This window comes from Delphinapterus leucas, chromosome 1 (assembly GCF_059928025.1).
Source record: "Delphinapterus leucas isolate spDelLeu-1000000601 "Yukka" chromosome 1, BTC_Dleu_Yukka2, whole genome shotgun sequence".
In the NCBI taxonomy this organism is placed as follows: Eukaryota; Metazoa; Chordata; class Mammalia; order Artiodactyla; family Monodontidae; genus Delphinapterus; species Delphinapterus leucas.
The window spans coordinates 48,252,501-48,276,192 of NC_143129.1; the positions used below are offsets into that span (position 1 = coordinate 48,252,501).

A 23,692-nucleotide genomic window follows, 5' to 3' on the forward strand; every position below is an offset into this window, starting at 1 on the left:
TTTTGTTCTTTTGGGAGGACAACCTTGTGTGTTCAGTTTGCATACGTGCAGCTTCATGAGCTTGCTGCTCTTCATTCATACGGTCTTATACATACTTGTATGTGTCTGCAACCTGCATATTCCAGGCACATATGAAGCAGTATAGATGATTCCCAGAAAGCCGTATCTATACAACAATAAGAGATGTGTGGCTATGAGTAAGGCATTTCTTTACTGGCTGATGTGGTGCCTCAGCAAGCATTTTTCATTGAACGTGATGACTTTCCATGAGACAACACTAGCGAATCTCCCAGTACCCACAAAAGCATTTTGCTGAGCCCTGCTGACTGGGGCAATGATGGCTGGAAGTGGGAATGTGGGAAGGGTTCTGCAGGCTGAACCTCTGATGATGAGAATGGACAGGCTGTGGCTTGACAAAGGTGGTCCTTCTCTTGTAGTAACTTGAGGAGGAGAATTTTTCCCCCACATCTGCTCATGCGCGGACCTTATGTTAATATTCTTGCTTTCCTTACTCAGATAGGTACCCCCAAATGCCCACAAAGTTCTCAGTGTCAAAGGAGAAAGGGGCGGGCTTCCCTGGTGGCGCAGTGGTTGAGAGTCCGCCTGCCGATGCAGGGGATACGGGTTCGTGCCCCGGTCCAGGAAGATCCCACATGCTGCGGAGCGGCTGGGCCCGTGAGCCATGGCCGCTGAGCCTGGGCATCCGGAGCCTGTGCTCCGCAACGGGAGAGGCCACAACAGTGAGAGGCCCACGAACTGCAAAAAAAAAAAAAAAAAAGGAGAAAGGGGCACCTTGGTCTGGCCTTGTCAATACCAACCTGAACCCCACTGTCCCCCGCTGCTTGCCCATTCCTCTGGGGACCCTTCTCCCAGTGGTCTTAGCAGATCAGTTTTTGTGGCTTATGAAGAACTGAACGGGGAAGTTTAGCAGCGGGAAAGTCATGGTTTTTCCTTGAAAGTTATACTGCAAGCCACCAGTTTCTCTCTGCTATCCAATACCAATGTATTTTTCTTGCCAAATGGGTTATAAGCGAAGTTTTTCTTTGGCCAAACACATTAAAAGTGAGGATCCTTCTTGTACTTACTGCTTCAGTATTTTAAAGTCTCTGTTGGAACAGAGCACTGGTTTACTGTTTGGACAGAACACTCTAGCAGATTTCTTCTGAAACTGAAGAATGTGACAATGGCTAAACTTTTTTTTTTTGGCCACACTTTGTGGCATGTAGGATCTTAGTTCCCTGACCAGGGATCGAACCCGTTTCCCCTGCATGATGACGATGGCTAAACATTTTAAAGAAATCTTATTAAAAGCTTCACATCTCCCCACCCCCTTTCTGATAAGTCTGTTGCTGTCAGCTTTGAGCTAAGAGAATTCAACGGTGTGCTAGTGAACTAATTGCAGTTTATTATGATAAATATTCGTTTGGCAGCATGCGTCAAGCTTCATAAAAGAATTGCCCAAGATCCACGGGATGGTTTGTGCATTTTTGCTGAGTAACATACTCAAGAGAACAAATCCTGACAGTGCCCATTAGGATTTTTTAGGGTCGTGTAAACCTTACCTGGTTGGTTTTAATCCCCTACTCAGCGCAAGGGCCAAAATGACACAAACAGGGGATGGCTGGAATCAAGAGATACCCAACAAGCTGCTCCATTTAGCATCAACTAAATCCTCCTTTAATATGATTACCATCTGATATTCCTCTCTTTGTGAATCATATCCACTTCCAGCCAGGCCACCTCTCCTTTATCTGCAGTGTCTATTTTAAGACTGCTTCAGTGCAAAGAGTATGGGGCCCAGGGAGCAATTTTGTCACTTCTCATGTGACTTCAGACAAGTTATTGGACTATTCTGGGCCTTATTCCTCCTTCGGTAAAAACTAGGCTCTTTCCGGAAATGTGCTAAGAACAAAGCAGGAGCTGGATTCTGCCCTGCCCCCTCCACTTACCCACACATATGCACATACACACCCCTACCACCACATATGATCCTAATATCATGAAATAGTTTTTAATTTAGCCTCTCAGTTTGGGGCACTTACTAATAAAATCTTCAGATAAGATGATCCTTCTTTTCTGTGCCTTTGTGCATGGAGGTCAGTGCTTAAGTGAGATGCTTAAAAAGCCGCTGGTCCAATTGCGGTGAGCAGGGGCTACTCTTCGTTGCAGTGCGCGGGCTTCTCATAGCGGTGGTTTCTGTTGTTGCGGAGCAGGGGCTGTAGGCGCGCGGACTTCAGTAGTTGTGGCTCGCGGGCTCAGTAGTTGTGGCTAAAAAAAGCCTGCGCGTAGCAACGAAGACCCAACACAGCCAAAAATAAATAAATAAATTTGTAAAAAAAAAAAAGCCACTGGTCTTATCATTGTTGCTCTTCCAGTGTGGACCGTGGCTGTGAGCCAGAAGTAGACCCAGCACCTCTATCCGATACCTCAGCTGCTATTGCATGCACTGCTTGACTTTTGCATCTAAGTTTCTCCCCTGACGAGCAAGTCAAGTGCATCTGCAGTCTAAAATGAGCAAGTGAAGAAGATGGCAAAGTAGAGAACTGTACGCCTGGTTTATTCTGAAATTTTTAACCAGATATGGGGCCTAGTAGAGAGACGGAAGTTATGCCTACATGATGCCCAAAGATCCAATCAATTTAAAGGAATATATTAAACCAACCATTAGCTGGCCAAATAATAAAACGTCTTCTTGATTGCATTTTAAAATTTCTCAATCAGTTAATCAGTGGTTTGTAGCAATGATAAAATAGCTCACATTTATTGACTGTTTAGTATGTTCTGGGCACTCTTCTAAGTGGTCTACGAATATTAATTAATTTAATGTGAGTACTAATGATATGGATATTAATACCAGAAATACTTCAGCTTGCCTAAAGCTTTATACTGTTTCTAAAGTAGTTCTAAATGGGTGGGAACAGGGGAGCCAGGGAGAGAGAGCGGGGGTGAGGCTAATGCTTTTCTGTCCTTTGCTACCTTCTCCTTCCTTCTTTCCCTCCTCCTCCTCCCCTTGTCTTTTCTCAGCTTTCTGCTCCATCTCTGCCTCTGTCATAAGCTTGCTGGTGGCACCTCTGTCACTGCTAAGCGCCACCCCCCTCCAGCCCCTGCTGCTGATGGCTCTCAAGGCTGGAGTGGCTGCTGACCCCTGGCCTGCGGGAAAATAAAGCAGATGGGGAAGGTTTATCACTAGTGCAGAGGGAGTGGCTTGCATCTCCCTGCTCTTCTAGACCCTGCGCATTTCCTGTCTTGTATGAGTCAGAACCTTCTAAGTGACAGGAGAGCCTGTTCTGCCTTTTGTATCAGTTTACACAATTGCCAAGATTCTTGGCACGGCATTCAGACTTGGGGTGGTGAGAGCTTGAGAAGACCCAGGGGATGTGGAAGAAGACACTGAAGGGGGCGGGTAGGGGGGGATGAACCACGCTTTCAGCTTGTGCTCAAGGGAAGAAAGTTGGCTACAGGACAGGGGTCGGGCATCTCCCTCCCAGCACGAGTCCGTGAAGGTGTTCAGACAGGCACGTTCAGTGACAGGCCGCATTTTTTTTTTTTTTTTTTTGCGGTACGCGGGCCTCTCGCTGCTGTGGCCTCTCCCGTTGCGGAGCACAGGCTCCGGACACGCAGGCTCAGCGGCCATGGCTCACGGGCCCAACCGCTCTGCGGCATGTGGGATCTTCCCGGACCGGGGCACGAACCCGTGTCCCCTGCATCGGCAGGCGGACTCTCAACCACTGCGCCACCAGGGAAGTCCAGGCCTCATTTTTAACTCCCGCTTCTCACGTTAAATGAGATGGGTAACAATACATTTGTCGTTCCAGGTGTTATGGTATATATTGCCATGCTTCATTCTCACTTCATTTTGAAGAGCTTCCAAAATTGATTTTTATAGGGAGGGAAATGAGGTTTGGGATTCCTTCCCAGTTTTTAAATCACACTGATACTTCTGACTTCAGGGGCATAGGAGTTGAATTTTATTACTTCTGTTTCCCTCACAACTGTGGCAGGGAAAGAAGGCAATGAGCGCTGTCAGTTTCCAAGGCAGGTTGACCCGTTTTTGCAGAGAACTCAACTAAGGCAACTGATCTGTGTAAGTCACAAAGCTTAAACGCACTGCTCAGGGAGCCGGAAGACAGCCACCCTAGGTTGACTGAGGTAGGCTGGCCGCTGGGAAAGGCAGGATGACCCAGAGCTTGGGGTCTGGGATGGCCTGCGTGGAGGATGGGAAGAGAATGTAGCAGACCCCTTCTTCCGGGCTGACCCTTCTGACCGCAGGGGCATGTGCTTTGGACTGTATTGCTTTTCTGTTTCCTTCACAACTGGGGCAGGAAAGAAGGCAAGGCTTGCGATCAATTTCCAAGACTTCCCTGAGCACTCCTTCTCCTTTTCTCCATTCCCATGAGCTAGCTCTTCCCCCGCCGTGGTCAGCCAGGCGTCCCCCGTGGGCCATTAGTGGCTAGCCAATTAACTGCGGGCAGGGTCCAAACTCGCAGGAGGAGTGACTAACTTCCCTTGCCCTCAATAAAGACCCAGGGCTTTGGATGGAAGGCTTAGAAACAAATAGAAAAGAGAACTTGATTCATTGATTAGTGGGCTTGTAAATGTCATTTCCTAAGATACTAATAACTCACGGGGCAGACGCTCCATCGTGGAGCCAGTGGTTTGACTTATTTCTAGGTGTCACATGACAGGCAAGAAGGGTACTTCTGCAGGCCTCTCTCTGTGTCTTCTCACTCTCCTCTTAGAAAGAGAAAATGAAAAGGCAGCACTCCTCACATCCCCCCCACGCACACACCCACCCAAACACATGACACTTAAACACATATAGTGCATCTACTCCCTCCACCAGGCTCACCCCCATTCCCAGCCCACTCCCGCTTTCCACACGACGCACGTTTAAGAAGATTTAATATATTTGGAAGTCTTTCATTCGCCCTGTCACCTCTTTAAATAAAAATGAGGACAGGTGGATTTAGGAAGCGCTTCCCTCTGCTCCAAATAGATACTTAAATATGAGTGATCATTTGGAAAACTGGCACAGGAGGGAAACCCTTTTACTGCTCTTGCAGTCTTTTGGCCTCAAAGCCGAGGTGCCATTTAAACGATCACACAACGCACTCTTGGTGGGTGGCAAGGAGGAAAAGAAACCTTTACCGTTTCCTTCCCTGCCAGTCCCCCCATTGACAAGCCAAATTGATCTTTTAAGAGACTAAATGAATGTTCTCTAAATATATGTACACACATGGCTATCTGGAAACATATTCCTCGTACAGAATGATTGCCTGAAATTTGAAGGAGGGAGCAGTAAAGACGCCAGGCTGGGTGGGGAAGGGGGGGTTGGCAGGGGTAGGGGAGGGCACAGGGAGGACTGCGTGCCCGAAGCTTCATTTTTACACCGCTGTCCATTTGGGATTCAAGGTGTTGATCAGTAATAATGAAGCAGGCCCATTGATTTATCATCTAGTTGGTAATGTCGTTGCATTTTTAGCGCCCTGTGTCTTTTTTGTCATTGGGTTACATTCAAGCACAGTAAGATCAACGTTAAAACCTCCTTACTCAACAGCTTTATTAGTTATAGCATTCCATGACCTTTCTCAACATTCTTAAAGAAAAAGATACAGTGTAATGTCGCTTTACTTTGCTTATTGTCCTTTGTTGGGGGGAACAAAGCATTTTCTACAGTGGCTATAGCACATAATTATACAACTTTCAATGGCAGTGTCTTGGTATCAAAGTTCAGAGGAGCCTTTAGAAAAAAAAAAAAAAAGATGTTTTGTGGCAGCCTAGGGAGGGTCTCATCTTTCCTTCAGAAAATAGTTCAAGGCTCTTCTGTCAAGCTTCCCTACTTAGAGCTTTTTCTCCTCCTGCTTCATAAAGTTTAAAGCAGATTCAGTGGAGTTCTATGATCTATTTCCTTTGAAAGATTGTTCCTCGGCACAGAGAGGCCCTTTGACTTCAAGAGTTCACAGATTCATGTCTTTAGGTATCATATGTCTGACCTTATCAGTTACTCCATTTAATGTCAGAGAAAAAGTCTCAACTCTTTGTGTTTGTCTGTTTTGCCTCTGTGAAATGATTTGGTGAAAAGACCATCCTTTTTAACACACCACTGAGAGGCCGTTTCTGCTGCAACCTACCCTGTGGCTTTTCTCTCTTTAAAAAAAAAAAAATTGTCCTTGTGTTTTGTGTATGGATGAGTTCACAGTGAGAATAGAATTATACAAGGGCAGGCGCACACACAAAAAAATCTTTTGCTTTCCTCCCACACCTCCCCCCGCCCAGTGATCTATTGGCTCTCTTGGTGGCTGTACCCCAACAGGCAAAGCCATTTAGCAAACACAGAGGTGGCAGCCGCGTCCACTGCTGGGACAGCATTGGGTTTTTCCCTTGCTTCGACCTACCCCTAAGGCCTTCATAATTAATTGTCCTTCAGAGATGAGGAAAGTTCAGAGACAGTGTGTGGCATGATGGCCATTGTCTGACGTTCAGTTCTCCTCGCCTCGCCTCTTTCTCTGTGCCCCACAAAGGGTTATCAATAGGAGAAAGGGAGCCCGTTCTCTGCTGAGAGCCGCCGGTGGTGGTTGGAGCTTTCAGTGGGTCGGTATCATTGTGTTCGGCCCATCCTGGATTAAATGTCTGCAGGTCTAACCACCTTTTGAAAAGCAGCCTGTTTATTTCGCCTAGATTAAACAAACTCATTTAGCGAACCCCAGGCTCGTTCAAAAGTTGGTGATCCCTTTTCACGTGGCAGATAACATTTTAAATCACATTTCCTCACCCCATCCCACCCCGGCCCCGCCCCCAGGATTTTAGTGCACTTTTAACTGTTGGGTTCTTTTTCAACCATAGGGCAGAAAATGAAATGATCATTCACTCACTTCTCTTAACCACTTCAGTGTACACTTGCCAGAATGAATGTTTTTGCAAACATTCTTCTGATGAAGCATAGGACTTTGGTTCTTGAAAGTAGATTATCCTCGTTTTAAAATATTGTTTCACCTTCAACGATTGCCTCAAGCCAGTCTTCAGTGCTATTTGGTAACAGGACATAAAACAAATACAACCTGTTCCCCGCCCCCCCTCCCTACCCCTGCCCTTTTGGCTGAGACACCGAATAAAGATGCACTATGGAGACAGCTATTTGCAAAGTAAAGGGAAAAGAGAGCGGTTAGTGGTGATTATACTACCGTTCCTGTTAAATAGAGTGAAGCCAAGAAAACAAATAGACTCGTTCTTCCTAGGAGCAGTTGAACTAGCACGTTAGAGAGGTTTAAGATCGCTTCCCGGTAGTGTTCACAGAGACCTCAAGGCAGAAGGAAACCGTATTTAAAGAGCATTTCTGTGTCCCTGAGAACAGTGTCTTCTGGAGAAGGGGGCCTACAGGATGGCCAGAATCTATTCTGTCCCTGTTGCTCTTTGAAGACACTTTCACAACAGACCCTTTGCTATTGAAAGAGAACCTGGATCTGGAAGTTGACACAACTACTAGAGTCATACCAAAAAGGGGATCATAAAAAATTTAAGTTATCCTTATGAATCTTTCATTAGAAGTAATGAAAAGGGACAGTAGTGTAGCCTAAGTCCTTTGTGTTGCCAGCCCTTCTTCCGGCCTCTGGGCTATTGTTCTTTCAGCTCCTCAAACAGACTTTTCACTTTCAAACTGACAAAAGTCACTTAAAAGCCAGACAGCTGTACTAACACACCCACCTTACGAAGCTGGAGCCAGGGCAGGTGCCGAGGCCAGCTGAGAGACCTTGTTTAAAATGGGCAGGGGCAGCTCCCTCCTGCCTTCCTGTTGTTTTCGTGCTCTGCTTTGAGGTGGACCATTTATTGCTACTGTGTGATCCTCCCTCCAGGCGCCCCCAAATATTTCTTGCATTTTCTTTGCAGCAGGAAACCTTGACACTCATGCTAATGTTTGTCCCTCGGGTTGGGTTGAATGGCTAGGGTCAGGTTCGTGGAAGTTGGAGCACAGAACTTAGCAGAATCACAGGGAGTTTTACTCAAAACTCTTTCCTTCCGTTTCTCCCCTTCCTTCTCTTTTTCCAGCCTTTTCCAACCAGTCTGAATCTCTCGTAAGCTTTTCAGATTTCTGTGGCCTCTTCAGGAGTAGCTGGGATTGGATAAAACACAGCCACCAATGGTGGGGACAAGCCTCACCTTAGGATGTGAGATACAGCTAGAGAGAGGTAGGCAGGTAGTCCTGCCTGCATCCCAGGCCTCAGGGCGCAGCCGCCATGGGCCCCGGCGAGTCCTCCCCGTGTGTGTATTACAGCCCCCCTACTCCCCTGTCACCTTGTGTACAGTCTGGTCTGTGACACTGATGGTGATTATGTCATTATTTTGCTCTGGGGGCCCTGGCACATCTGCAGAGCCCAAGCACATCTTCTTTGTTGCGCTGGCAATCGTCCTGCACCACAAATGCTTCATTAGCCCTGCTGGCGGCCTCCTTGCCAGACGCGAGTGCCCAAATCCAGGCTTCTTTCGGCTCCGTTCTTTTGTGTAGCTGATGATCGCGTATTCATCTTCCTGGTTCTTCCCCATTTTCCTCGACTTCTGAACTCCAGATGTCCCAGTGTTCTTGCCCAGAGCCCTTGAAAGTGCACAACGCGAAACAAGGCAACTCTTTACCCCTTAACCCATCCTCACCCCTTCCCACCTTCCTACTTCTCTCCTCCCCAGACGAATAGTGATTCTGAATATCTCCCCAACATGAGGACTAACGTTTTCAAACTTGCAGTTTGAAAAGATACCACGGGATTGCTCCCAACTTACAGTGGTACTTACGGTTAGAATGAGGACTTATTAGGCATTTGCTTAGAGATGGATTCCTTTCTCCTGCAGCCCCTTCCCTCTCCTCGGCTCTTTTATTTCCTCCTGCACATTGCCACGTTTTACCAATCTTCAGCAAGCAGTCTAAAATGTGAGTACAGAAAATATTCTTCATGCCTCGCTGAGCATGTTATAGTCATCTGAAGGTTCTTTTTCTCTGCATGGCATCTTCGTCTGCACTCTACCCCCTCCCAAAATCCCCTGCCCCCTCCTCCTCATAACCTTTTTTTTTTTTTAAATTTATTTATTTTTGGCTGCCTTTGGCTCCCCAACAATGACCTATTATTAGATATTTAAAGTGACGAACACGTGGCTGTTTTGGAAACGAGCTAAAACATTTCTCTCAAGTTTTATTCTATATGTTCGATGGAGCCACAGCTTTTCTTAAGGTGTGCTGATTTCTACATTAACTGCAGGAAATTTTAGAGCTTAATATCTTGGGCTGTGATGGGTACTACATAATCGGTATGTTTAATTTCCCCTTAAATGTGAGTTAATTGATCTGTGTTTGCAGCTTCTCCAATAGAGAGTTTAACCAGTTCTGTCCCCCCACCACTGCAACGTAAGACGTTTCCAACGTCTCTCTGTTTGAGTAAAATGTAGATTTTAATTTTAAGGTCTACCGAAAGGAGTAAGTTCATATTTTTATAGGAAGCATGGTCAGATCACTGTCCTGAATTCTAATTCGGAATCTGAGGACAAAGACCCTGGCAAGGATTAAAGAAAACCCCCTCCGAGGAATGAGTTGCTGTTTTGTACTAGGTTTCTGAGCTTACCAGTCATTGACCCCTGTTCTGAATATTAGGAACAAGCTAGGTAACAAAGTGAGGACAGAGGTGGCCAGATCAGTAGGCCACCAGCCCTGGGCAGGGAGCATGTCGGGAGAGGCGGGTACCTGTCACTGATTGCATCATTTTCGAAAGACTCAGGATGTCCCCAGAACATTCCTAACCTGCCATTTTTAGATCATTATGGTTTTATCACCCCTGGGTTTATTAAAACCTTTTTAAAAATGTAACTCCATTCTCAGAATACACCACTTCTCAAGGTAGTAATTCTCTAAATTTCTTACCTGCTTTGAAAATAGTATCTTCTTTGTATGGCTGTTAAAGTGATTTCCCTGGAACTCCAAAGGGATATCCCTTGTTAGAATATCCTGGGATTTGTGAACAGGACTGTGGCCATATTCTCCATTTCCTCTCTGATTTTAGAGACTTTGATCGTCACTCCCTCTTAATCTTCATTTCTCCAGATTAAGGAGCTCTAATCCTTTTTAAAAGTCTAATCTCGTACAGTAAGTGGGTTGCGCCTGATCATTTTAGCAGCCCTTCTGTAATGCTCTTCCGGCAGGACCACGTTTTCCTGAGGGACAGTTACAATTACAGGACACCAGGGCAGAATTCCAGTGGGCGGCCACATCACGGTTTTATACCTCACGTACACCTCCAATGCGACTTTTTTGATCGCCCCCAAAGTTCATCCTCAGAGGCTGGATTTCTTGACTAGCATCTCAGTAGCACTTACTGGTTCAAATGATCCTATGAGACCAATTTATGAGACCCTTGGCAAGTATTCTTGCAAATCTGATTGTGTCTACGGAACACATCCAGCCAAATAAAAATTGCACAGATCCACCCTGCTGTGCAGAGGTTTTCAGTGTTTTTGTAGGTAACGTATTGGAGTGTTTGACGTCATGAAGACACAGCCTTAACCTTGGGCTTGAGTCTATAAAAATGACAACTAAGGCAAGAAAGCTCTGATCTCTGTATTATTCTCAAGCAGGAAACAAAATGTTCACTTACAAGTAGGTATAATTTTACATAAAAACGTCACCTTGAGATCTTAAAAGGGACTTCCTTTGGGGGAGTCTTTCCAATGTCAGTGGTCCTGGACTAATAATAGCGTAGCACTTAAGAGCATGGTTTCTGGAACCAGTCCCTGGGATCAAATCCCAGCGCTGACACTTTCTAGCAGTGAAACCTTGGCAAGTGTCTTACCCTCTCCGTGCCTGCCTCAGTGTCCTCATCTGTAAAATGGGGGAAATGATAGTGCCTACCTCACGGAGTTGTTGTGAGAATTAAATGAATGTCCATGAATATGTTAGCACAAAGTCAGCGCTATGTAAGCATTTGCTTTCATTCATTTGTCAAGCCAAAGAGAAGTTCCCTTGTCGCCACTGTCAGTAACCCAACTCTTGCATCATTTCCTGCTGACCCTAAACAGGAAAACAAACAAACAGAAGAGCAAACAGGGAGTTCCCGTTAGAATTGGGACAAAGAGTCAGTGCAAAACTGGTTTTGAAAAGAGAAAGTGATTCCTCCTGCCCCAAGGTTGGCTATAAAGATGACAGCAGCCCGGAACATCTCCGGGCTTCTGGAGTCATGGGTTCCAGATGAGAAGGGCAGCCACGAGATGACAGGGTAGCGTGGAAGGAGCCCCAGATTGGAGGGTCTGCCCCTGGCAACACCTGCCTCTGTGGGCTCCACTTTGTTCACCTGTAAAGTGATAAGATTCAAGACAGAGCTTTGTTCTAGCTCTGAAATTCTGCGATTCTAGAACAGAAGACATTATGCCTTCTCTACATAAGTCCCGTGCAAGATGCAAAGCTTTAAGCAGTGACTGTGGAGGCCCTGGGAATACGGATGGCAACCAGGTGGGGCCACTTCCACCCTTGGGGTGCTGCCGTGTCTTAATTATCTCAGTAAAAATCTCCAGGGTGCCCAGTTTAGTGTTCTCCCAAGGCCCTCTTTGCAGATCTTTTAACAGTGCCCTTGGAGATGTAGCAACTCCCTTGCTGGGATTATAGAGGCGAATTTTTCAAATTCATAGACAATTTATTGGCATTATATTTGCTGCTCACTTTGTTGTGGTGGCTAGGGCAGCCAAACAGTGAGGTCATTCATCCGAGAAGCCCTCATGCCTGTGGGTTTTCTAGGAGACTATATGGACCTGAACAAACTAACAGAGAGCCTGTATACCTGTCCCCACACACGTTCCACCGAGGCCACAACTCAGCCCAGACAATCGGCCTGTGTAATACGTATTAACTTCTGTAGAATATACAACATCTCCCCTCTTTCAAGACAGAATTAATTGTTTTAGATGTTATAACTACCGTCACTACTAGGCTTGGTTGGTAGTTTTTGTAAAAGCAACATCATCCTTCCCTTTAAGCATGTCCCAAATGATAGTAATCAATCAGGAATGTCTTTTCCACTGGGATTTTGTATGTACAACTTTGTGTTCGGGAGGTATCAAATCCTCACACAGTTCACTTGGACATGTCTTTTCTATCTTTCTTACGGTAATTGTACCCAACCTCTGTTTTGTTTTTTTTTAAGGCTACCTTAACAGTGGAAAATAAAATCTGGTACTAAAAATGACTCTTAGTAAAAGGTAATATATTCACTGAGAACAGATATGGGGGTTTGAGTAGGGGTGAAGGAAGAGGCATGATCAGAAGCAGAAGTCGGCTGTGCTCTCAAGGCCACTGTACTTCCTTTAATACAGAGAGTATTTTTCAAAGATTTATCATCTTTTTTTTTTTTTTTTTTGGCTGTGCTGCGCAGCTTGCAGGATCTTAGTTCCCCGACCAGGGATTGAACCCGTGCCCTCAGCAGCGAAAGCGTGGAGTCCTAACCACTGGACTGCCAGGGAATTCCCAGAGATTCATCATCTTAAATGACCTGAAGGTGTACAAAATAATTTGTATGTAGACTTCTGACCCTGCCTTTCAGCAGGGCCAGTCCCGGGCCTCGACAGCATCCTAAGTCTTCCCACCGCAAACATGACCTCCAGACCCATGAGGTGTCGGTAGGGTTCTAGAGGACTTCCAAAGGCTCCCGGGGCCCTTCTGGAATCTGTTTCTCTGACTTTCTGAGCTATTTACCTTTCTCGAAAAAGGAATGTCAAAGTCCTTCACAAAACTCTTAGGTTGCTTTTGAAATACGGCTCATGCTTAGTTTTGCAAAGGGTACGCCTGGAGGAGAAACCCATAGAGTTCCCTAGAACACAAAGCAGAATTTTTCTGACTTTTTTGCCTTTCATCCCAGTCCCTTCCCAAAACAACCCAGGTATTATTGGGGCTGCATCAGCTGTTGTCAGCAGAGAGGCGGTGTCTCCCGTGACCCGGCGTTCTCCGAAGCTCTGTTCATCTAGCATCCGTATCTCCCAGTGCCTTCTTTGGTGCTTACTCTGAGCAATGCTATTCTCATTGTCCTGCCTCAACCCCACTTCCCAGCAATTTCTCCCTAGGCTTCTCTCTCACATTGCTCCATCCACATGAATAAAGGGCACACGCTAGTTCTGATGCTAGCCTGGGCAAAGCTGAATTATGAAGGTAAACCTCTGCAGAAAACAATCACGGAATGCATTCTCCAACGAAACAGGAGTAACTGCGGATTATCTGTGCCCCAGCTTCCTTTGTGCAATATTGGAGAGTTGATGCCATGTTGTTTTTGAATAATCTCCCATCCAAGAAGGGCAGCAAGCTTGGCCCTATTTATCCTACTGCCTCACCCAGTAATGGTAGCAAAAGTTAAACTTCAAGCACTATGAGCCTGTCTTGAACTCAGACGCGGTTGGCACATAATTCATGGGGTTGACTTGAAGGGAAGTTAGTTAAGCCTGCAGAGTGACTGGTATACTGCTTATTTTCCCCTCGAAGCTGACTCATTACCTGTGTCGCGAAGGAGGGATAGATTCCTCCATGTAGTTCGTTTGAATATTTGCTGGCAGGAAAGCTCCTAACGAAAAGCTCCCTGTCAAAGCAGGGCAAGACTGAGGTCCACCTGGTTCTTCGCATCTCTCTGTGTGGTCCATTAATTATTCCTGTAGACACGGCCAGCCTTACACGCATCTGAGGAGTGGCGTGACAATGTAGGTTGAATTCGGGTATGTTGATCCCAGCTACCCTTGCAAGAACTACCAGTGTGCTGACACAGGATTAGAGAAGAATGAAAGAGCATTAGGCCTTCAGAAAAGTGGTTAGCTCTTAAGTTTGGCTGAGAGCAGGGTTTGGCACGCTCTGGCCTACAGGCCAGCTCTGGCACTGAATCTGTTTTTTATGACCCTTGTTAAGAAGGGTTTTATTTGTAAAGCAATGTGAAAAAGATGAATATGCAGCAGGGACCAAATGTAGTCCACAAAGCCTATGTATTTACTGTCCAGCCCTTTATAGAAAAAGTTTGCCGACCCCTGGCTGAGGCTTTTTCTCTCTTTGGTAGAACATGAACTCTCTGAGATCCTTTCTAGTTCTGAAGTTCCAAAACTACGCTTCTTTGATGCAGTAGTCTCGGTCCGATCTTATCCGAACAGCCTACCAGATGTGTCATTCCAGCAGAGAGCTCACCCTTGTTTTTAAGATGGGAGAGTATCTTTATAGTCTCTTGGGGGTGGAGGGATGGGAGAAAATATGAGATTTTAGTTTTTGATGCCTTTTCTATGATTCTGTGTTTGTTTTATTTTGACTGATGCTCGTTTAAACTTGGAGTCATGTGTTGAGACGTGTTTGGGAGAGAAGGAAAATTTAACTCATTACAACGAATAACATGACAACTATTGTATTTCCTAATACATACAACACCAAGACCTCCAAGCATGAGCAAGCAAACTAGCCACTTTAGGCATATTTGGTGAACCAGATTTCAGCAGCACAAAATAATTTTGACAGCCTCATAGAGTTTATTATAAAGGCATTCATCATTCCATTCCCAGCAAGCTAGGACTTCCTTTTCTGGGGCTGTGGGAGACATGGTTATTTATCTTGGTATCTATAGGCAAAGTTGCCAGTGGGATGTTTACACAGTTTAAAATGTATACACAAATTATTAACAGGTAGCATCGATGTGAAGGCAGTCTTTTTTATTACCTAAAGTCACAGTTTTTCCAAATGCTCAATCCCAGCACATTTTATCAATGTGTATGTTATCAACACCTGAAACGTATAGGAATTTTATTGTGAATTCTGTATTTTGTGAATACCCACTCTTAAAAGGTGAAAGATTCAAATTCAGATGAGGAAACAAAGAAACTCCTCAGGGCAGCCTTGGCCCTTCCTTCGCGCTGTTGAGAGAAGTCCACGTGAGGGGTGATGGCCAAGCCCATACGGCCACACCGCAGACCAGAGTCCACTGCCTGGCATCCTTTGCCATGGCGCTCCACTGTCCAGTCAAGGTAGATCCTTAACCTCCCTCCTTGCAGTTCCCATGTGACCCTTCGTTCTTTTTACTACATTCCCTCCAACAGACTGTTTGCACCATGTCCTAGCCGGGCACCACTTTGCCGGCATTTATAAGAGCTGCTGTGGCATCAGGGGATGGCGGGCAATTTCACTCGGAAGTGTATTCCCACAAGCTCAGTGCAGGTCCCTGCTGTAGCCACAAGACAAGAGACAGGCTTTCCTTTTGCCACTTTTCCTAATTATCCCTGCAGTTCTTGCAGGCTGGCTGAGAGAAATCTTGAGGCTGTTGCGTGGATCTCGCCCACTCAGGGTCCTTCCCCGGCCCTTCCCCAGGTTGGCCTCCCCGCCCCCAGCTCCTCCCTTGCATATTAATATGACACTGCATGGTGCTCACAGAATGGAGCAGCTTCCACCAGCTGAAACCTCTGATCCCAAACCCACTAGAGAGTTTGGCTTTTGGAGTTTGGCAAGAAAGCCTGTTGCCCATCAGGTCAGCATGAATAAAGATTTCTTTCTTCCTTTCTTTTTTTAAAATCAAGCATCAACCGACACTGCCCCCAGAGCTCTTTTTCTCAAGACAATTTAACCCCTTCTCCCAAGTACCTTTATTTTCTATTCTGAATGTGCGCGTTATTTTGTTTTTCCTCTTTTCCTGTGAGACAACCAAGAAATCTACCCTATGTAAAATTTGAAAGCCAGATCAATTCTAAACCATCTTATCACTTTTAAAGTATGTTTATCCAGCTTTGTAGGAAGAATGAGCAGACTGTTTGAAGGCCACATACTTTTTTCAAACCTTGGTTGCAACACGTTTGCCCCGTTTTGAAACTGTCTTTATCAGGCCGAGAAAACGAAAATCTATTTGACAAAGTGGCACTCTGGCCAGTTTATCTTGCAATATGGCTTTAGTTCACTGAGTCTATTGATTTCCTTAAATTAATGTTTACAGAATGCTACTGAATTTTGCTCAACAGAACATTGTTCTTTTGAAGGTTTACAAAAAATTGATACAGACTGTTACTGCCATGTGTTCCTTTGCTTAGACGGAGGAAACATGGCGGGGGGGGGGTGTCTTTTTTCGTTGTTTTGTTTTAAGGATAGCCTTGAACTCTAGCCACTTCCTATAAGCATTTAGCCTTCACATATTTAAGTAGCAAAACATGTAAGTAGGAGGTGAGCCCACTCATAGGCCTAAAATTGTGTGGGCATCACACTGACCTAATCCTGTAAGGTCCCTGAAAGCTGAAGCCACCTGGAGCATCAGAGTCAGAGAGACTTTAGTCTGAAGCCCGGTTGTGGCTGCAGAATCTTCCTCGGCCTCATGCGGTGTAGCGTCTGCAAGCAGTTTTGTAGCCAGCGCTCCCTGAATAATCCCAGTCCTTTGAAACAGAGGTGCGAGCATCCTATTAAATTTTAAACGCCATGTAGCCATTTGGTAGGAACTCTTAAATATAACACCTTGCTCTTTGACTGTGGTGCTCAGTGCCTAATACACAAAACCTAGTCTCTAGAGTTGATTTTAAAATTGGCCTTTCCAGGGAAGCTTATGTGGCCGTTCAGCCCCTGACAGGATTCTAGTCACAATCATGAAATGACTGAAATAAAACTTGGGAAACACAAAGCAACTTTTCTCAGTGTGTTGACTCGGCCAATAAAATCAGCCACATGAACCTCCTCAAAGCATCTCTCAAGACACTGCTTTGCATACACTTAATAATCACAGTGAACTGGCTCCTAGGAAGTGGATGGACTCCTCCTTAAGGTTCTAACCACCACCTTACATTTGGATACTATTTGGATACAAAGCCCATTCGTGCCTGTTTTCCCATCCAATCCTTCCCCATAATGAGAGGGCATTGGAACACAATCTCACCATCCCCTGCACCCTTTCTGCCCTTCTGAAGGGCCAGCTGGTCCCCGGCTGTACACGCAGGATAAATGCGTGTGTGACTGCTAAGGGAGACCCCCTAGTCGCAGCATCTTGTCACCATCTTTCATAGCTCCGCGATTCCCCTCTTCCACCTCTGGCAGGAGAATTCAGTGGGAGTGAGACCGTGGAGAGGAACAGCAATAACGTATCTGTCCTTCCCTTTTTGTCTGATAATCTCAATGAGGAGTTACTAAAGCATCTGAGTTTATCCATTTAAGTCCACTCTGTCTGCAGTCTAAGTCCCCAGTTTGTGCCACTGCCGTCAGGAGATATGTCTCTCCTTGATCAATATTTACTTAACAAACATCAGGGATGGGAGAGTTTGTTTAGAGGAATCACGTGCACAGTAGGGTGAATGAATGCTCGGGAAAGTACTTCAACTTTGTCTCCTTTCCTAGGATCTTGATGTTTGTGTGTGTGCACATGCACGCAGCCGCGTACAGATGCCCTTTTTCTTTTTAACTTCTCCAAAGACACGTAGAAGTTGTCTAGAAAAATGCCTCACTGTATGTGGTTATGGTTAGTACATTATTTATCCCTTAAAAGAACTCACGACGTCAATTCAGTTGTAAAAATCCTGGCCCAAAGTTTGCTTTTCCTTTTGTGCTCCAGTACAGGTTAAACATTTTGGAAAGGCTCTTAGGATGAATTAGATGCACAAGCATCTTCCTTTGACCCCTTTCAGATGAGTGGAAGGGAAGAAAATGCAGATGGAAACAATAAAAGCGATTTGATAGGGCAACTCTAACTATATACTACTGACGGCATGACATCTTTTTTTAGAAAGCCCAAGGAGAAAAGTAGCTCTCGAGATTTTCAAAGCCTCTTACCCAGTTTTCGGAATCAGATGTGTTTAACTCTAATAATAAATACAAACACCACAGTGCTGAAGTTTAGAGATCGCTGTTCTTTCAACTTCACTCAAACAATTGCTTGAAGGCTCAAGTCAGTGCCTTCAATGCAGTTGACTTGGAGGCATCTGGGTCTAGTTTGAGGGGTTTTGTTTCTGTGTGGGTAGAGGCCGGGGCGGGGGACTGTGGGAGTTATTTATTTATTTGATTTTGTGAATCGGAGTTGTAAAAGCCATCTGAAATATTCATGCAGAATTGTCTGAGAAGCCCGTTTCTGTTTTATTTACTGAACAGTAGACCAGCCACAGCGGATTAGTTCTACAATACCCGTAACAAAAGCCCAACAGCTGATGCATGTGATGTTAGGAGGTGACAAAACAGTTAAAGTATGCTGCTGGCTACAGGCAAGCAGTCAGCAGATGCAGACAAAAGGGTTTGTGACAAGAATAACTCTCTCTCCAAGGCGAGCAGTGAAGAGTATCCAAAATACCAGTACCCTTTTCTCCTTGACATGGTCTTCTTACAGTCAGCATTTTATTGCCCTTTTATAGTATTTTTTTTTTTTAAATGGAGGAGGATGAAGAAAGAAAACCCACACGCAAACTAATTCACCAAAATACTAGCCAGGATTTTACTTTCCCATCAGTTAGCCACTTCTGCCCATATATATGTTTCCTTTTCCATTTCCCCACTGAAGTCTGAAAAAGAAAAATAGTTTAAAAGATGAACCTGAAAGATGATCTCTCTTGATAAGATCGTAATCTACTGATTGATTTGCTTGATAAGCCGTTTGAGCCATTGGCTATCGGGGAGGGGCCTGGGAGAAAGGTCAATGCCTGGTTTGTTTTCTGTCCATTTCAGCAAAGATCATTCCACTGATGAAATTCGGCCAGTGGACCAGTTTTTAAAGGGGATGGAGGATGGAAAGGTATCCACGGGGAGCTGTGAAAGGGGCAGGGTTTAGGTCCCCTGCAAGAGGCTGATGGATGAGCCTATGGATGTTTCCGAGGTGTGAAAAATCAGCTTCTCTATCTCCAGAAAATAGGAGAGGCTGTCTTCTTTTTAACCTTTGTAATTCCCCTTCTATTCTCTGTGACATTCATTCAGCTGCCAAGAGCGTTTGGCAAGGTTTGGGCCAGTGAGCACACTTCCAGTGACCGCTAACCTTGGTATGTCCTGACACTTATGATGAGTGTCTGCAGGACACAGAAAGCAGGCAGCCTGCTACGTCAGGCTTTTATTATGTACTGCAGAGGCTAGGGACAGTCAGTTTAATAAAACAAATCATCCTTGAAGGTAAAGCCACTGGGAAGAGGAGGAGGAAGACGGGGGGGAAACGTGTCTTTGCCACTCATTCTGATTAAAAAAAAAAAAAAAAGAACAGCAAAACAACCACTCACCCAACACACCGTGCGTGCGCGCGCCTTGCGCGCACGTATGGGCAACTCGGGCACGGGCTGACAGACTGGAAAACATCCTCCCCTTTCTCCCGTTTCATCTAAGCCCACGGGGCCCTCATGTGCTCTGAGGAGACTCAAGCGCAAACAATTGTGGTGAAATGGGAGGATGCTGATAGCCAACCCCCTTGAAATATATGAGTGCATTCAAGTACCTCCCCGCAGTGATATTCTCCTCCAAATATCAGAGCAAGGAGAGGCAAGACCATTTGGGGTGAGGTTCCTATATTGGGATGCCTTTTATCAAAGCAAAGTTTCCACTCTCCTCTCCTGAAGAACACTCAGCACTCCCACAATAGCCTCAGAGTCCCAGCCAGAGACTTTGGAAGCCTTTTGTTTTTCCCCTGTGGCATGTCCAAAGGCACGGCCTTCCCTCCCCCTCCCAGCGGCCTGCATTGTCTTGCATTCCAGGGACTTGATTGACTGTTGCCACCTGATGCTGAGGAGATAACTCTAGGGTTCATTCTGCAGATTGTTGGGTTCTATTAAAAGAAACCTAGATAAGGGGTTACTTGTCACTAAGGGGTTTTCTGCAGATGCCTATTAGTGATTGGAAATCCATCAGGTGCGAAGAGGTACTGAAAAACTATGGGCAACACCATTCTCATTACCCTGAGTTCGAAGATACCCCCCAAAAAACATCAGAAAGGACTCCCCCGCCCCTTACTCTGTTAAATGGAGTTGGGGAAACTTTTCTGGCAGAGAGGTAAGGGTCTCTTTTTCATGGGTGATAGTTCTACCTGTGGATGGGATTCCTTGGCACTCAGCTCAGTTGCTACACATCAGTTTACCTCTCTGGAGCCACCAAAAAAAGATTAATTGCTCTAGTACTAGAGGATCTCATTATAACTTTCTTTTACCTAGCCCAATCCATTGCATGAGTATTGCCTCAAAGTAAGCAAGAAATTAGCAAACTCTTTGCAAAGAATTCATCCCTTCCCAAACACAAACCAATAACCGTAGTCTCCTCTTGGGAATCTTTTGTGTCATGTGCACTTATTTTGAAGTTACTAGCTCTTCCGTGGTTTTTCTAAACCACAGATCCACAGCTTGTCAAGGTTTTGATGCCTCTTCTAAGTAGGACATTGCATTAAAAAGGAGCCAGCATGGTTTAATGGAAAGACACCTGGATAAGTTGTTTCACATGAGTCTCTTCATCTCGTAATTTCTTCATCTCATAGAATCTGTTTCTTCACCTATAAAATGAGTTCTGAGATCTATTTCAAGTCTTTAAATTCTGTTTTCTATCCTTACTTTAAAATTCCTTTTTTTTTTCAGTATTTAGGGAGAAGGTAAGTGTGACTCTAGCGCAGTGTAGAACAAAGCAGAAGGCAGGGTCTCATTATGAACCGTTTATCAAAGATGATGCAAAAGAACTCTGTGAAGCATTGTGAGGGATACGCAGAATAGAAGCCAGGACTTCCTCTCTAAAGACATCTTACGATAAATTCATTACATCTAGAAATAAGTAGGTGAAAAGGTAAATAACATCAAGACACAAATATAAAAGATGTTAAAGGACAGCCCAAGATTACTGCCAAAAGAAATGAATGTTGAAAACAGGATAAGACCCACTAAAATCCAGTAACCAGCATGGCGAATGATAAGGAATAACAGGGTGGAGGCTGCACGCGCCCCCAAAGAAATTACTTTGAGTTGCTCTCAGGCAAACCCTAGAACTACGTTTCTTCCCTCTTCCAGGGCTGATGCCGTTCTGGACGCACCCCCCTCCTCTGACTGTCTTAAACATCAGCCCTGCTCCCTTGGTCCCTGGCTCCCCAGATCTCTTGGGGGGTCCTTGGAGTGGGTGGGACTTCATCTGGAGCCGCTGCCATACCCTCTGTCCCTGCAGCTCTCCGCCAGGCCAGGCCGCATCCCCGAGTGTTCAAGGAACATAGATCTTCATCGTGGATCTGTTGCTAATGGGCAGGAAAACCACTCTGATGATGTTTCTGTAGCATTTGGCTAACAGCTCCCAAACCTAGTAGTTAGAGTGGGTAGTTGCACTGCATAACTGTTCTCCAGCCAGAATCCCTCTCTCAGTAATGCCCATTTGATAAAATGTGAAGGATCATCTTTGGGGAAGAGGGAGGAGTACTCAAAAAGGCTGCTTAATGACTTTTTTTTTTTTTTTTTTTGCGGTACGCGGGCCTCTCACTGTTGTGGCCTCTCCCGTTGCGGAGCACAGGCTCCGGACGCGCAGACTCAGCGGCCATGGCTCACGGGCCCAGCCGCTCCGCGGCACGTGGGATCCTCCCGGACCGGGGCACGAACCCGTGTCCCCTGCATCGGCAGGTGGACTCTCAACCACTGTGCCACCAGGGAAGGCCCTTTTTTTAAATTTATTTTTATTTTTATTTTTTGACTTTTTATTTAGTATAAGGTGACTAGGAGGGGTGATTGCTCTTCCAGGCCCTTCCCATCCCACAAATACTCATGTATGTGCAGGAGGTTGGGGAGAAAATCATCAAAGTTCAGTTGAAAATACAGATGAATTTTCAGCAGGGAATGGCCTTTGGGGTATATGGGTTTGCACATCCATGGGGGACAAGGTGATGTTTCCATGATTTTCCAGGCAGTGGTGGGGACTGTGTCCTAAGAAACTAGCCAATATCTTTGGGAGGGGCTTCTCAAACTTTTCACTTGTTCTAGATTCTGATCAGCCCCAGATGGGGGTCCTTTTTTTCTGGGGTGTTATTAGGTTTCCTTCAAAGGACAAGTGACTTGCCATGGGATGCACTGAACTTCTTTGTCCAACTCCAAATATGTAAGACAGGGATGTCTGGTATCTTTTTCATTTTCTTTAACAGTTACTATCATTATAAAAAGGTCCACTGCACAAATTGAGAAAAGGCGTGGAGAAAGGGGTCAAATGTGTTCAAAATGACAATCCCTCCCTTTTACTTTGGCAAGGGGCAAGTGTGAACGAAGATGAAAATATATACCTCTTGTATATGTGTAGACAGATCTGTCTACACATAAAACTGCAGTGCATTTTACTTCCTCGTATGTCTGCACTTACTGTAAAAATAAAACATTATTAAGGTATAAGTACCCCACTAAAAGACATCTACAGAGTGTCAGTGTGTATTTGGAAAATTATGAGTACATGGAATGATTCTGTGAATCCATTTCCTTGTTGTGGGGAAAGATAGGCCATGCTTTACCATGTAACTTACAAAGAATACTGAATAAGTACATGAATAGCTATTCCTTTCCCTAGACAAGAGGTTAGACTATTAAATAAACAACTATTAATAAATAATTAATAAACATACACAAAAAACACCCACATATATACTCACTGCTCTGGGAGAAAAGGATTAACAGATAGGGATTCTGAAAAGAATATTTGAAGAATGTTTATCTTAGAGTACAATGACTTTGAACGATTCCCTTAATCTCTCTGAGCCTCCATTTTCTCACTGTAAAATGGGGTTAATAATCACAGAGATGTTGGGGGAACTGAATGACATAATTCACACTCAGTACGTAACACAGTGCCTGACACGTAATAAGCAGCCCAAAAATGCAGGGTTTTATTATTGCTATCAGCTGCATAGTTCACTCTCTCATGGAGCAATTCTAATCTCAAGGTGAAGTATTTTCCAATGTAGATTCAGTACAAATTTTGTATTTTGGGATTCAGTGTTAGTATCATTATCTTACTCTTCTTTTGTACATAGAGGACAGGCATACCTCAGAGATATTGCAGGTTCCGTTCCAGACTACCGCAATAAAGCAAATGTCGCAATAAAGCGAGTCACATAAATATTTTGATTTTCCAGTGCACATAAAAGTTACGTTTATGCTATATTGTAGTCTATCAAATGTGCAATAGCATTATGTCTTAAAAAGTACATACCTTAATTAAAAATACTTAATTGCTAAAAATGCTAACCGTTATCTGAGCCTTGAGTTGCATCTTTTCGCAATAGTAACATCAAAGAGCACTGATCACAGATGACCGTGACAAATATAATATTAATGAAAAAGCTTGAAATATTTCGAGAATTACCAAAACGTGACACAGAGACATGAAGTGAGCAGATACTGGTAGAAAAATGGCGCCGATAGACTTGCTCCACACAGGGCTGCCACAAACCGGCAATTTGTAAAAAACGCACTATGTATGAAGCACAATGAAGTGATGCAAAGTGCAATAAAGCAAGGTATGCCTGTACTGTATAGTGCAGATGATTTTAATATACAGTTTAACATCTGGGTCAACAATCCTCTGATACAAGCAGGAACTAAGATTTTTGCTATCTTCACCTATAGTGTGGGTTTAGTTTAGTTTATATCAAAGGCCAATTATTATTCTACTTTTGAGAACACATTTTGTTTTCATAATGGAAATATGATTCAAATTCTGAACGATTAGGTGGCGACTTGCTTCTGGAATACACCTATTTAATGAAGTGAGGAATCCCAACAGTATGTCGCC

General features: G+C 44.7%; 1 protein-coding gene across 1 annotated transcript in view; it reads left to right on the plus strand.

Moving 5' to 3' along the window:
* Nucleotides 1-23,692, plus strand: part of PROX1 (prospero homeobox 1) — a 54,809-nt gene that overhangs the window by 24,041 nt on the left and 7,076 nt on the right. The gene's annotated exons all lie outside the window — the stretch shown is intronic.